This window comes from Poeciliopsis prolifica, unplaced genomic scaffold (genome assembly GCF_027474105.1).
Source record: "Poeciliopsis prolifica strain line A6 unplaced genomic scaffold, Auburn_PproV2 SCAFFOLD010, whole genome shotgun sequence".
NCBI classification, from domain to species: domain Eukaryota; kingdom Metazoa; phylum Chordata; class Actinopteri; order Cyprinodontiformes; family Poeciliidae; genus Poeciliopsis; species Poeciliopsis prolifica.
Genome location: NW_026562385.1, coordinates 910,592 through 926,585, shown reverse-complemented (window position 1 = coordinate 926,585; position 15,994 = coordinate 910,592). Strand labels below are relative to the sequence as shown.

Here is a 15,994-nt window from a genome sequence, read left to right as displayed (position 1 = left end):
GCATTTAGAATGCATCTTTCTGCACTGATCTAAAGATTTATGATAGTATGTTGAATCTAATTTGCAAATTATATGATGAATTCATTGTGAAATGGAATTTATTTTCTGTTTAATTATTAAACATTGCCATACTGAGTGTATTCAAGAAACTGTGTACATTTTATTTGGCATTTTAAGTATGAACTCCATAAAAGATATTTGTGGAAAAAGACTCATATTTACTGTTCAGTTGTAACAAGCATAAAAATGTAAACCTGATAATTCTCTTTCTTTCAATCTTAGTAGGCCACTGTTTAATTATTTTCTGATTTTAAAGAAAATATGTACCTCCCTATTTCTTGCCTAAGGTCTCTGACCAAAAAAATATGAGACGACCTAATCTTGATAAACTATGTAGCACAAATAAAGTAAAACAGAAACCCTTTTGTTACTCATATGTCTTCATGAAAATACCACATTTGGGTATTCAACAGATATAATATAATATAATATAATATAATATAATATAATATAATATAATATAATATAATATAATATAATATAATAATGCATTTTGTTACCCAGATGTGATTCTGTGCAACAAGCACTTGGGAAGTCCTTTTTTAAAGATGGAGAAAAATAAATGCATGACATTTTATTCATTCAAACAAAAGATCCTTCTATTGAAGCAGCCACCTCAGTCCTAATTAGAAAACATATCATTTTATATTGACTTTCACAAAATCACCTTGATGGCGCTTCACCCTGACCCAGCAACACACAACATCCCATTACATCCTAGGCAACTGATACAAAAAAAACACATAAAAAACATCCCCATACATTAGGATGATACCCTTGCAGTTGACTGATTGGTTTTAAAGATGGAGATATGTGAGATGTTGGTATGTGAGAGCACATTTACAAGTGCATTAATGTTGAGCATTCATGTGCTGAGGTTGCATGTTATATTTTATTTTATAGCATGCAGTAGCAGTACGCTTTTGCATGAAAAAGAAGAGGCATAAATTCTAATTACTGCCATTCCAACAACTGGATGACAGCACTGGAAAAGAACAGATGCACAACCAGTTATGGCAACACATAGCAAGCATAAGATACACAAAGAAAACACCTGCAAAGTCCCATAAACATTGAGCACATTTTCAGCACACACTGAATTAATCAGCTTTAAGACAAATAGCTGAATAAATACTGTAGATAAGCAGATCGATATTTTACACTCAATTCATTTGAGTTCACATAGATGTCAAATTCCACACAGTTCCATAGCACACTGATTAAACTGGCACAACATTAATTCACTAAATCAATAAAACCAATCAGTCAAATAAATCAAGTTGCATGGATGACTGCAGCCAATTGGAGGGCAAGAACACATTAAAATTCCCTTGCTCCAACTGCATATCTATGTCAAGCAGGCAGCCCACTGATTTGCTGTGTGGATTCCACAATTTGCTGAATGAAAATGATTAATCCATGAAACAATAACCAGGGTGCCAAGAAGCCACATGGTAATTCTATAATGATCAAAGACTCAATTAAATCCTCTCCCATTCTGCTCACTAAACGTCTCAGTGGCAGCAAAGAATGTGTGTATGCAGTTTGTGTTGTTATTTTGTGTCTTTTCAATTGGTTGGTGCTGTGAGGTGACCAAGGTCACAACTTATCATAACAAATGTCTTTAGTGGTTTGGTTTATGTCTGTTCAATATTAACTAAACAGAAGATTTGAGCAGCAAAATTTTAATTGTCAGAAATATTTCCTGAACAAAGATGCCTACAATCCTGTTACCGTTGGTTTTTGACTGATTTTTTCAATCACAATGTACTTCATCACATCTTGAAACAATTTATGGATTGGTCAGAAATATCTCTCCAGCTTCACATACATATCTTACTGATTCTTAATCATTTTCTTAGATTTGTAACCCATGTCTTCCAGTAAAAATCATTAGAAATCCATTGATTGGAATCTGTTACAAACCAAGTAAGAATAATAAAAGCAATTAAAAATTCTAAGATAAGAGTTGAGGATTTATCAGTTACCACGCTTCAAGCTCTAAGAAAAAATACTGTTTGCAATATTGTATTTGTTTTATTTCTACTAATTTTGAGCTGTGTAACACCAACATAAATGGCAAATTCAAAGGCTGCTTTTTAACACCAGTTTTCATCAACATGCTAAGTTAATTTGACGAAACAATTATTCTCCCTTCTCAAGAAAGAGCTGGCTGTACTGGGTACTATGCAGAACAGAGGGTTATTTGCCGAATTTGCTGTTTTAGTACAATAAGTAACGCTGATTGAAATAACACCAGCAGAAGGTTAATATGCCTTAACACTCATTTACTTTTATGTAAATAGTGTCAGAGAGGTGATTTTATGATATAGCACGTGTAAGCAGTATTTTCCACTGGCCTGTGTCCGTATGTGCAGAGGAGCAGAGGGCATCAGGATTGCAGAAGTGCACCATTGGGTAGTCTCAGGTGAGATGTGCAAAGTCCCAACATAATTATAATCCTTAATTAATCCAACCCGGATGTGCTCCCTCTTTCCCTCCTTCAAAGTTCATTGCTCTCTGTGTTTATAGACTCCTTCCATATTAGTGCAATTCCCACTCTCTGTTTAATCTGGCATTTTCCAGGTCTATGTATAATGCTCTGGGAGTTTTTGCAGCTGTTTATGAATACATATGTTCTACTTCACATCTCTACTCCTTCACTACCTTAGTTTTTTTTTGTTTTTTTTCTCAGCTTGCTTCCTTCTAACTCATCTTGGAAAACAAGAAAACAAGCGTCTTCTTTGGGTCCCACACCTCTTCTTGCAGCTCGCAGCATGGAACAAAAGACACACACACACAAACACACCAGTCCAACACCAAATACTCTAAGGAATGAGCTGCTGACACAAATACGAACCCACTGGAGCCGTCCTCAGTGGAATGAGTCAGGTGAGTCTCAGGTTAACATTGCTGTTTATAGACATTTATTTGCTAATTCTAATGCCTGACCAGCTGTGTTGATAGACAAAGTGATTGAGTAATTCAGGAGGCCAAGTTGCAGGCAAAGAGAAAAACATTGCGAAAGGTGCAATAAAGCAAAACTGAGGTCCTGCCGAAACTGATGAAAGGCTTGCACATGGCACTAAGCTGAGGATAATGAGGATAAAGGTGTCAGTATTGACACTGGTAGAATGAGAGCACCAGGTGTAAGGAGGAGTGACGACTCCTTGTGCCATTACTGCTCAGACTCCTGCTCTGTCCGTTTTGGAGAGAGCCAATTAGAGGAGCTCATGTGCCACTCCGCTCTAACTACTCTATCAAGCTATCAGAAAAACATAAGGATTGATTGGACAGGCAATTAGGTCAATTGATCCCTGCTTCCTTTCATCTCTGTGCTCCTCCTTTTTCAGATGGACAGGCTGGATGCGGAAAGCAGCTCCAATTAGCTAAGGTTCAGGATTTAGCTTCCTCATGGTTCTCTTCATCTTTTCCTTAGTGTGAAACGGCCATTTTCCACCTCCTGACCTTGTCTTCACAAATTCAAACGAAGCAAACTTGTCAAAAAAGTATACACTTTTTACACACAAGCATATATATGATATATATTGGCTCAGATGTCGCACAGAGAATAATGGAGTTTTACTATACCAGGAAGCCCACTGAGAGAGGCTACATGCAAAAGATGTAGAAGCTTCAAAATCCAGCATCCAGATTAACCATGAGATGACTTCTGACAGCTGCCTGTTGATGAGGCACAATAAAATAGCACCAATAGAGAGAAAAGCTAACATTATTGTTAATGGCTGATTCACATGGATAGATTTTAAAATTGTCAGTTGATTTTCAAAGCAGGAGACACCCCACACATGATGATAAAAATTAATAGCTATAACAGCTTAGGTTCTTCAGTATGTGATGTGCACTCACATGACAAAGACAACATGAGGGGGACAAAGAAGAAGCAATGGCGATAGTAGACTATTTTTGACAAAGAAAATACAATTCTGGGTTTCCACCAAAAACCCTGCAAAGCCCAGTGGTAGAGGCAGTCCACCAGCAGCCCACTGTGTTTTATAATAAAAAATTTGTTAAAAAAGTTTGAAGGTGCATGACCAGGCATCATAATTTAGGAATAATATCAGCCAATAGGGAGGTGAAGGCACAGTGCAATTAGCAAGCACCCCTTTATGCCCATTTCAATGCACCAACTATAAACCTAGCTTACACTGTCTTTATTGTCCTTTCTACTGAAGCATAAAAAAACCCTAATTAAAATAAACAAACAATGCTTAATCTGGTAGGCTGGCTACTGCAGTGGAACTTTTCTATTGGTTGTATTAGTATAGTTTGGTGGTACTGCGTTCAAGTACACAACCATGTCACTCAGACACGCCTCTGTCGCGAGTCAAACGAGAATTGATTAATGGGCAGTGAGCATTGATCAGTAGCGTTTCTAAGCTTTGCACATGTGATTCATTTACAATATGAACATGGAGTGGAATGGGTCTCCTCTGCTCTCTGCTCTGACTTGTGGCAGTTTGCAACAAGACGACTATGTGAGACTGGCTGTAGTGCTTGGGAAGCAGGAGGCGGCTCTCTGCAACACTCACTTCTCGCTTCAGTTGCTGCAGAGCGATCAGGGCTTTCACATGTTGTCACAATGAAAGGCTCCAATAACACCAAAAAAAGTTGCGAGAATTGCCTCTAGTTTCAGGAAAAAAAAATTACTAGTGGGGTCTGAAAAGCAGCTAAATAGAGCAACAAAGTCGTTACGTTGGCAACGATGCGTTCCCTCGTCCTGATCACAACCCCTTTCACTCTTGGCCTTGCTCCTATGTGTGACATCGCCCACTTTGGTATACATTTTTTACATTTTTCCGGGTTGCAAGGTTATACTTTCACAAGTGGGTTAGCTACACTTTAAGATTGTGGGCATAAAAATCTTGTCCTGTGAACCAGGCATGAGCTGGAAACCTTGAACCAATACCCTTTGCCAGTATAAAGGCTATATAATGAAGTACATTGTGAAAGTCGTATAATGGATATAAACATAAATGAAGTCATGACTATTAAAGTAATATACTCCACAACAGTAATCAATGAGATGTGAAGTACAGTTTACTGTGGTTTCACAGCATCACAGTTGTAAAAATTTCATACTAAAATGTACAATATGTTCTAATTTCTTTTATTTCAAGACATGCAATAATTATTACAACAGCCTCCAAGACAATGTAGCATAAAGATGATTAATATTAATCAGAATATTAATATTATCCATTTATCTACTGATTTATTGTGCTGAAAAAGATACAGGGATTTAATCAAAAATATAAAATTAACACTATATAAATTTACCTGTAGTTTTTTAGTGTTTATTGGAAATCATAACATAATTTCTTGTCGATCTGTTAGTTACAAAGTAACACAACTAAAGCCAGTTGTTGCTAGAAGTTTAATTAGTTGTGATATAAGCTCAACCTTGAAGTCTACTCCTGAACTTGCCATCTGTAGTTTAAAATATGAAACAATTTACCAAAACGGATGGGTTACGCTCTGAGAATTTAGTTTAATTTAGTAATCCAAAAATGTTAACAGAGCTAACTATTTGAGTCGCCCTGACAGCTGAACGGTCTGGTGTTTTTCTCTTAATTTTCTCTGCAGCACCTATAAAATAAAGACTGGGAATCGAGAAAAACAGACTTCTACAAATCAGTTGTTAAAACTGCAGCTATAGACCTTCTGACTCAGTATCTCCTTCCAATCTAAAAAAAAAAAAAAAAAAAAACTGCAAAAGTGAATGAAACAGTGTTGAGGCTGATTGGACACATTGATTGAGCATCAGTACGTCTTTTCTCTGCTGTACACCAAGCTGTCTCTCAGTCAATAGACACAACCAAAATACACCCGGCACTCAATCCAGTGTGTTGCTACATGGGCCAATCCAGCTAATTTAACACCCACTCCATTTATGAAAAAGAGTCCTCATCGATTTCTTCCCGTGCATGTGCTCTCGTTGCCCCTGTTCGTTTTTCGCCATCCCGGCGCCTACACACGCTCAAGGTTGGCAGCACTGAATTGGATTAGTGTGTGGTAGGGTTCCTGTAAGATGGGTTTTTCAAAACCCACACCTTCATACTTTCTCCAAGAGTAACAGAGACCACAGAGCTAGTAGGGCTGAAGTTACATGCTGCTGCATGAGTGCATGGTCAGATTCATAGAGAAATCCGCAACACAAACGCAGTGGGCTTCAAAATAGGCACATTTTGCCTCTTGCTTTTCCACCTCATTGCCACATAAAAGAGACTCTTTGTCCGCTAACCATAAACTGTGCTTCCTTTCTGCTAATGTACTTCCCAGTCTTAATCCTTTTCTGTTTTATTCGTTGCACTCTCTTATTACTACATGTTTTGCAACCAACATCTAATCTAGAATTTAGGGTGAAAACAGCCAAAACATGAGAAATAGCCCTTACAGACATAATTGAGTATTTTTGATTACAATAATGAGTCCAGCAGAGACCGCTGAAACCCATTTCCAGTGTGTTTGGTTGGCAGTGGTAAAATAGTGAATCATAATAACTGTCATTAGAATTGTAATGGCTTTTCTGTAAGGACACGTCTTATCAGGCGAGTGATAACTCCAGAACTGCTACTGCCAGGTAAGCAGGGCTTCCTCTGAACAGGGAGAGTAGAGAACAGCAATAAAGAACAAAAAAAAAAGCTGCTGGGTTGGTCAAAGAGAAAAGGTCCGACAGAGACGGAGCATTTCGACATTAGAAAAAAGAGCACAAAAGACCTCTCTTTGCCCGTGCACAAGAGATACGCAGGAGCACACTACCTCATGGGACACTACAAATATAGCCATGCGTCCAACCACCACCACATTTTTCACTGCATAACTTCACCCAAATGAGATGCAATAGGCTGAAGCGAGCTCGGTAACCACAAACTGCAATGATACTATCAAAGACGTTTTGAGGGATTTTGTGTGCTGAAGGGAAATTAGATTTTGAAGAAAGGTCAAAAATCCGCATCTATGTACAATTCAATCTGGCAAAGGTTTGTTGTCTATTTATTACAGTTACAAGTACGCATTGGTAACAATAAATCTCTGTAGGCCATTGGCACGGTACCTTAAACAGATCAGGATTGGCAAATTGGCATCCAGGACTGGTAGTTTTAATCGGATTTTAAATCTGATTGGAAACCTTTCATTATCAAAAGGCACCTCTGATCTTTGGACTTTTTAAATAAAAAAAAATTGAGTTGGCTTTAGAAATCCTCTGCTAAGTCCTGGCACATAAATTTTTACATGAAGTCTGTAGAGGCATTCGAAAGAGCATTTGAGGTCAGGTCAGCATTCAAACTTTTACTGGGCATAATTTGAAATACACTGATAATTATGCCGAAAATATTTCAATTTCTTACATGTGACCACATTTACACCACTGTACACTTGAAAATTATCAAAATATTTCTGTTTAGATTATTTGCTTTACATTATTTGTTCATTCTCACTTTAAAAATGCATTTATTATTTGATTTGCGTCACCAAACAGCAATTTTTTCAAATTAATATTATGAGATATTTGGTTTTCATCTTTTTTTTTAAGATCTTATGCAGAAAGAGCATTAACTATAATGCAATCACTTGACTAAAGGAAGAATAAACAAATATAATTAATATAACTTTGAATTTAAAAATGAAGTCCGAAGTTAGAAAAGCTTTATTCCAATAACAGAAAATACAAACCCAAACTTTGTAGCAAATATGCTGTTACAAAAGCGCAGCAGCTATTTACATATTAAAGATATTTCTTCTATGCAACTCAATATTTTCTATGAAGGCTTGTACTTTTTGGTACATGTTTCTATATCTGTGGTAAAAAATAAATAAATAAATAAAAAGAAAACTTTTGCAGATTTAAAATGACACCAAAAGCTGTAGACACAAAAGAATCTTTCCATTTTAAATAAATATTGATGTAATTTATGTAGTTTCTGAAAGAGTGTGGAATGTCGTTATTTTCTAAAACTTGCATCAGTTTGGGGTTTTTTTTCGCATAAATTCTATTAACATATTAATTTAGTCTGCCTTGAGAAAGAGCTGTAGGGGTTACATAAATATTGCATTAAATTGTAAGTAACAAAAATGAAAAGACAAGATATTCATATTTTTACGAATATAAAAAGTAATATTATTCATATTCATATGAAGATGTATAAATTGATTATTTGTGCATGCCGTGCACATAAACAGTGCATGTACACACACATAGATATATACAAAGTCTATGAGTTAACATATACAGTGAGTTAGTGTATTTAGACCAGAGTACTATGAAAATCAGAGAAAAGGGTTTTTGTGTGTGTGTGTGTGTGATTATTTTTCTTTTAATATGGTTATCAAATCCAAGCAGCAAAACAACAGAGGCTATGAAAACAAACACCGAAAGACATAAATTTATTTTTAGTGACCTGTAAAGTCTGTGATGACCATTAATGACATGTTAATGTATGAATATTATTCAGCAACAGAAAACCGAGAATAATTTTTCTGATGGGTATGTGACACACAGACAAGGGGGAAATAAATCCTTCTGTCTTCCTGGGGAGTGTGTTTGGCAGTAAACCAATTCCAAGCCTGCCTTCTTGAATGTCCAGATAACGCAATCAGACAGTTGCAATATTGCTGTTTTACCACCTGAAGAATTTGAATTTCATTCAGTCCCTTCAGAATAGTGGACTTGCCAATTTTTCCCAGAAATTGGCAGGACAAACACAATGCACCCCAGTGAAATGAGGAAAAGGCTTATAGGCTGAAAATAACTGCTTTTGGGGTTTGTCGAGTATGAGTCCTCAAGTTCAATTTTATCATGATGGCACAAAAAAAAGAGCAAATGTTTAATTTCATCATCACTACTATACATGTTGTCGATGTGTTTTATTACATGCCTTAATATTAAATTGGGAATTAGTTCAGAAAGTAATATTATAATACCGCCTCAGTTTTCATGACATGAATGCAAAACATTATGGAGTCGGATTGGATAAAAATTAGATATTATGATGTGCTCAGGCATGAGCCGTCGTTCCACACATTCTTTAATCTGGATTTTTATTTGGAAGACCATAGACTTCAAATACTACAATCTAAAGGGAGTCAGTGGATAATGATTTGAAGACATTCTGGATTATTGGTGTGGGATTGAACAGAGCAGTTCACACTTAGCTCTGATGCATTTATTCCCCTAATGCTCAATGAGATGCTTAATTTTGTTCCTCATGAAAATAAATGGAGAGGGTTAAGACACAACTGCATGCGTTTCAAACTGAGCAACATTCAGTGATATCTCCTTTTTAGATAGTAGCTTACATATAACAAATAAGCAGTTTATCACTTTTACTGAGCGCTGTTATCCACCCGCCTCTGTGTTTCGGACACAATGCAGCTTTTACAGGACAAACTGCCCTTTTAAATCGCAAATAAAGTAAATTTATCAGAATGTGTTTTAGTGCGGCTCCATGGTGCGTTGAGCAAGATTCCCACTTCAAGATTCAGCTTATTTCCAAAACCCGACACGCATTTTAAACATGGAACGGATACATCAATAAACATAAAGTCGATACCCGTCAAACCGTTAAAAAAAATAAATAAATAATTAAGGTTGAAGACCTCACAGACGCTGATCGGGGACCTCCGGTTTGTCCACAGTTCATAAAATTGCCGCGTTGGTGTAACATGTACAGACATTTTTTTAAAAAAAAAACTGCCCTTCGGTCTTACCTCAATTTCTCCAATCTCCGTCTTCTTGGCTGCTCAGAGTGTCTCATTCATTCTGGTTTGTCTCCACAGCTGCCTCCTTCTCCCTTTCCCCCGCTCGGTTATCGCTCGTTTTCTCCTTTCTGGTGCCGTCTTCATGCGGATGCATAAGAATTAAATATTAATAGGCTGCTATCTTAAAGACAAACCGGGATATATGAGGACAAAGTGAAGGGGGCGAGTGGGGAGGGGGATCACCAAACCAAAAATATGAGAACCGTAAAGGAAAATCCTTAAGGACAGAAGCAACTGTCACGAAAATGCGCCCGTCTGGGCATCAAAATAAATAACGACGACACCATCGTCCTGGTAGAAGCAATGACTACCCGCGAGTCACTACGACACAGACAATGCCCGAAACGTGAAACTACGGAGGAACATTAACTGAACAGAAGTATCGTGCAGTCCGTCCGCCACTGCTACAAGGTATGAGCAAATGTGCCACCCTCGCAACAACAGCAAAAAAAAAAAAAAAAACGTCTGCAAGCGAGCGGTGATCAGACTTGTGAATGTCTGATGCGCGCCTCTTCTTGCTTTTTCCCAAAGTGTCCACTCTTCCCCCTCCGAGATCACTCGTTTAAATCAGGGTGCACAGGCCATATGCGGCTGCCTTGTGCGTCCTGACGCACAGAGCTCATCACTCGTCTCTTTCCCCTCTTTTGTCAGCAGGCAGCGCGCACTCTCATCAGGACCATCCACATGGTATGTTCAACCTCAGCAGGTTTATGAGGCCTATTACACTCCAGTGCCTTCGTCACAATACTGATGGTAGCCTATTTTTTTTTTCAAATAAGTTTCTACTACTGATGCAGCTGAGCCCCCATTGCTTGCTCACGTTTAGATAAACCGCTGTCTTGGCACTGCTTGGGATCTTTTTATAGCTGTGGAGTTTTCCTTGGTTGTTTTTCTTATTTCATTTTATTTATTTTTTCCTGGGGGTTTTGTCAGGGTTTTTGTTGCTTTGTTTCGATTTTTGAAGATATGGATCAGGAACCTTGAGAGCTAATTAAAATAGCCACTGTTGAGTGCCCTGCTAAATTACTTTAAATTCAGTAATGTGATAATCCAGAATGGTCTGCATGTGGCATAAATTGGGGTATGAAGGAGATGACTTGTGCAAGAGCTGAAGCTGGAATCCTCAGTAAATGAGTGAATGTCAGGCAGCAACATGATTCATTTCTAAATTCCGAGTTATTGGTATGCGGGCTTTGTGCGTTGATTGCCTAGAAAACCAATGATTTTAAAACAGTTTGGGAGTCGGTTAATTGAAGCCATTCAGCAACAGTTCATCTTATCTCCTATGCATGTAGAATTTCAGTACATTTTAACAGCGTTTCCAGCACAACAGCAGTGCTAAGCTCACAAGAAAACATTTCAGACTGAAGAAGTGAGCAATTTGGCTGCTGTCACAGGAGAAATTATTTTGTTTAAATCTATTTTTTCTAGTTCACCTAAGTGAGGAGGCTGAAAACTCAAGATAGATTAACACACTGAGCTGAAGGAGCGTCATCAGTTAGCGCTTCAGGCAGTCGACATGCTTCTCGTGGGTTAAAGCAAAAAATATAACGATCTGGGTAGTCAAAACTCTTCACTGGGGCATGAATCAGCCACTCCATGGATACTGCGAGTCATGGAATGAAACACTGCAGCAATGTTGGGCTGTGTTGGAATTTCTTGCACTGGAGGTAAGTCAAAACAAAAAGAGTGGATATATATATATATATATATATATATATATATATATATATATATATATATATATATATATATATATATATATATATATATATATATATATATATATATATAATAATAATATTCTAAAGTAATCTTCAAAGATTGAAGTTTTGTATGTCTTCTTTTTAAAAATTGAGAACGTCAATTAGGACTGTAAACTAATCGTTCAAGTAATCTGTCAATTAGTCCACTGAATAATGAAGTAGAAGAATAAAAAACCTGATAAAGTAAAATATTAGTAAATGCTGACATAACAGCAGTATTAATATTGGATATCAATGTCAAAGACAATTTTCATATTTGTGTAGCTTAGAAAATTAATCTTACTTTTTAAGTTAGCCTGGACAAAAAATATAAAAAATCCGATATTCAATTTAATAATAGCAGCAGCCTTACAAAGACACTTCTAAAAAGGTGTGTATACTACAGGTTTTACGTTTATGTACTTGTCTTCTATTTAGCAGATTAACTCTGACCTTATCCTGCCATCTATACCTTTAATGTCCATGATAGCAGCACTTTCGTCACACAAATAAGAACTAATGACAGCTCCGTCACCCATTTATTGTCACTGGAAAGGTAAAAAATTTATTTTCTATTTCCTTTATGAAGCTACACTTACCATAAGCATACAGCAGCGTTCAGTTTATCCATTTCGCCTGTATGAATGCACCCGCCATGCACTTCGCTGCCGTTTGCTCTGAACCAGCCAACAGACAGCAGCTCCAGAAGAAAGGCTGCCATATTGCATCGCATGCATCATCACTGATGATTTCAGTGATCGTCAATCATTGAAATCAGCCCTGGATCCGTACCAAAATTGAAAATTGGACATGTTAGGCTGGTAGAACTTAGTATTAGTCAACAACTCTTTGATGGAAGTGAGAGCATTGCGTGACATTAATAATCGTCGGACTGGAACATGATGCGCTAAACAATAAAACAAAATTTAAGGAAGCTTAGAGGCAGACAATTTGCCTCGAGGAATTTTAATAATAGAGGGACTTGAATCATTTGAGGAATCATAACAACCCTAAGCAGTGTGAGTTTCTGGGTTAATTTCCAATGTTTGATGAAATTTTGGAAGTATTGATGCCTAAAACCAGCTGTTTAAGGTGTTGTTTATTTTTTGTTTTTGATTTGTTCTAACATTTTAGAGTGACATTCATAAATAAGGTGCTGCAATCAGTTTACTAAAATTTTTATTTCCAATGTTATCAAAATATAAGAAAAAAAAAGTGTTATTGTTTGGCTATAAGAAAAAAATAAAGTAAACTATTCCAACTGTGAGTCATAAAATAACTGAATTAACTTCTTTATGTGTCATACCCAGGAAGTTATAGACTTTTCAATTAAGCCCATATTTCTGTATTCAGATTTTTTTTATTATTAGTATTGGTCTGATGTATACTTACCGTAAATAGGTTTTTTGTTTTGTTTTCCTGTAAGCAGAAAACATTCATAATTAGCAATGAAGCAGGTTAATCTTCCACAAAAAGTACAGTGTGATGATGAATAAGAATAGGAAAATAAGGTTTTCTAATTTGAGGTTTATGCTATTGAAAACTATAAGAACCTGTTGACTTTGAATGTGCTCCACTTGATTAATTCTTTTCACCGACAGAAAAATCATAACAAACAGGACATGATTACCATGTTTGCGATGTGTTTTACTGATGCATGAGGGAATAAACTTCTCCACAAGCTTATTTTATCATGTAGAATGTGCATCTCAATGTACTTAAGAGGGCAAAATTTTGCTCCTTTGAATCCAGTAAATCCATTGAAATAAAAATTTGTTTGAAATGTTTATTTTAGATGAGGAGAATAATAACTGCAGATGAATCCAGGCAGGGTCTTGTCTCCAGGTGAACAAATGGTAAGGTGTCCTGCCAGACTGAATTATTTAACTTCCATATCACATGTAATAATTGCACCAGTGCACAGTGCATGTTGCGATTTTTCTCTCCACTATGAAAATGATTTTGTCAGTTTCTATTATGATGGGTATCGTCACATTCTACTGAATAGGTTCCACGTGCCTGTGCCACTTAGCCCTCTGTCATGCAGCGCCTACTCTGGTATACTGCTCTCGAATTTAACCAATTGACCTTCATGGTTGCCTTACTCATAAAGTCAGTAAAAGGTAACATAATGTAGTTTGCACTCTGTGGAGATCTCACACACTATTATATATATATATATATATATATTATATATATAATATATATATATGAATAAGAATAGGAAATATATATATATATATATATATATATATATATATATATTTTTTTTTTTTTTTTTTTTTTTAAAGAATCAGATGATATAATGCAAAATGTGTTTTGTCTACATAGATTGTTGACAAATTCAATGGACAGTCTAAATTACAAATAACCTATGGACTACAAATGCAATATTTGTAGTCCATAACTTGAAATTTGTAGTCCTGACTTGAAATTTGTAGTCCTGACTTGAAATTTAAAATTTCAAGTCAGGCAAAGTCAGAGGAGTTATTCATCATGTCCTGGTCTCTTAGCAACATCCACAATGACTATAAATGAGCTGATTGGCCCACAAAATATGGGCATGGACAGGCAGTACAGACGAACAGTACTAATGCTTGCAACAATTTACTAAAACTTAAATGTGACCGAAGAAATATTTCTTTCCTGTTTTCCTCTTTCATTTTGAAAGTTAAATGAAAACAAAAAGTCAACATCTTTCTTTGGTCTTTTCTATCTTCCTTTTGTATATTTCTTTCTTTCTTTCCTTTCTTTCTCTCTTTCTTTCTTCCTTTCTTTCTTTCTTTCTTTCTTTCTTTCTTTCTTTCTTTCTTTCTTTCTTTCTTTATTTATTTATTTATTTATTTCCTTCCTTCCTTCAATTTCTTTAAATACAAAAATATAAAGGAGGCTCCCTCAAATCTGTGTTCAATGTATTCAGTCAGTGTTCAAATATTATATAATGTTTGAACACGCTCACCATCACCAGCCATTCAAGTTTACCAGGTTTGCCTCCCCGGCCACCGCATCCAAATCACTACCAGGTGGTGATCGGTTCAGAGTGTCGAAGTCAAGGTACTCAGGTGAGGGTTTGTGAGTATCCTCACTCTCACCTGATGTCTGTGTTCCCGGGTAACTCCAGAATAGAATAGAGTCCAGACCCCATCCAAGAGTTGGGTGCCAGAGAACCACCCTGTGCACAAAGATGAGTCCAGCTATTCCTAATTGGCTGCATTATGATCCCTTTTTCATCTAAAAAAAGTGATTCAGGTTTGTGTTTACTTATTTACTTGTCAAAATACATAAAGGACTTGTGCTCGAAGTAAGCATTTGTTTTGTTCTGGAGAACAGAGTTGTTTTCCCTGAGAGCAAATTCAGTCAGCTTTTCCCATAATTTTTAAAATCTGAGCTGCTGTTAAAATGCCCTTGTGTTCCCTTGTCTTCTATGTTGTTTTCTATATAAATCGATGTCTTGCATGATAAACTAGACTTGATCAACAAAGCAGCGGTGTGCTTGTTTGTCTGAATATTTCTTTTCCTCTGAAAAGGAAAATGTATTCATACAGCTGGCTTATAATAATTTGTTCTGGCTCATGTTTGATTAATACCACTTTTTTTTCTAGGTAGGTCTCATGTTTATGCGACACCATTATTTATGTAACGCCTTTCTGTATTTGTAACTAGCTCCAATTTTCACCCTGATGAAGCTTTTTGTTTTGTGCTGATTGACAAATCACATTTTTGGAGCAAATAGCAAAAACAATGCTTCCTTCACAGTTCACTGTTTTGCACAATTTTTGCACAATTATGTGAAAAATATTGATATTAATGTTGATTTAATCAGTTTTGGATAAAATGCTATGACTGTTTATTGCCAAAATTATGGTTTTTGGTTAAATCGTACTAAATTTGCAATAAAATTCCTCAAAATGTATTTCTTTACACAAAGCTTTGAACTATGTGTACACCCCTTTTATGTGATGACCTGCATTTACAATTGAAGGCCTGCAGGTGTAGGTATTAAATACAGGGGGGGGGAAATATGGAAACTATGCCAAATTTGTTGCCCTAACATAAATTGAAACCCAAGAAAGGGGTCAGGACTCCAGTAAAACTAAACAGATATCTGCAACCGGGTTCTGCAAAGTGTTTGTGTAACTACTCCGCTTTAGTAGCAGCCCGTGATTTCAAGAGTGCTCTCTTCATCACCCTCTTTCCATCAGGCTATTCATGGTAAATGCAGCGTTTGAACATTTTCAGAAACTGCATTTCATAGAAAATCATTAAAAAATACACATTCTCCTCCTCGCTCTCGTTTCTCCGTCTCATTCTCAATCTTGCTCTCTTTTCTCTTTTTTACTCACTCTCTCTTCTGCTCCTCTCTTTTTGTAGTGCAGTATGACATAGTCCATTATCTGCTCTTAGTA

At 36.5% G+C, this 15,994-nt stretch overlaps 1 protein-coding gene across 2 annotated transcripts in view; it reads right to left on the bottom strand.

The window, feature by feature from the left end:
• The window catches only part of adgrl1a (adhesion G protein-coupled receptor L1a), a 104,557-nt gene extending 94,094 nt beyond the window's left edge, over window positions 1-10,463 (bottom strand). For both annotated transcript variants that reach the window (XM_055035328.1, XM_055035329.1), the window contains exon 1: window positions 9,793-10,463. The gene's annotated coding sequence lies outside the window, so the exon portion shown is untranslated. The remainder of the gene's footprint in view (window positions 1-9,792) is intronic.
• Between the last annotated feature and the right edge of the window lie 5,531 nt (window positions 10,464-15,994).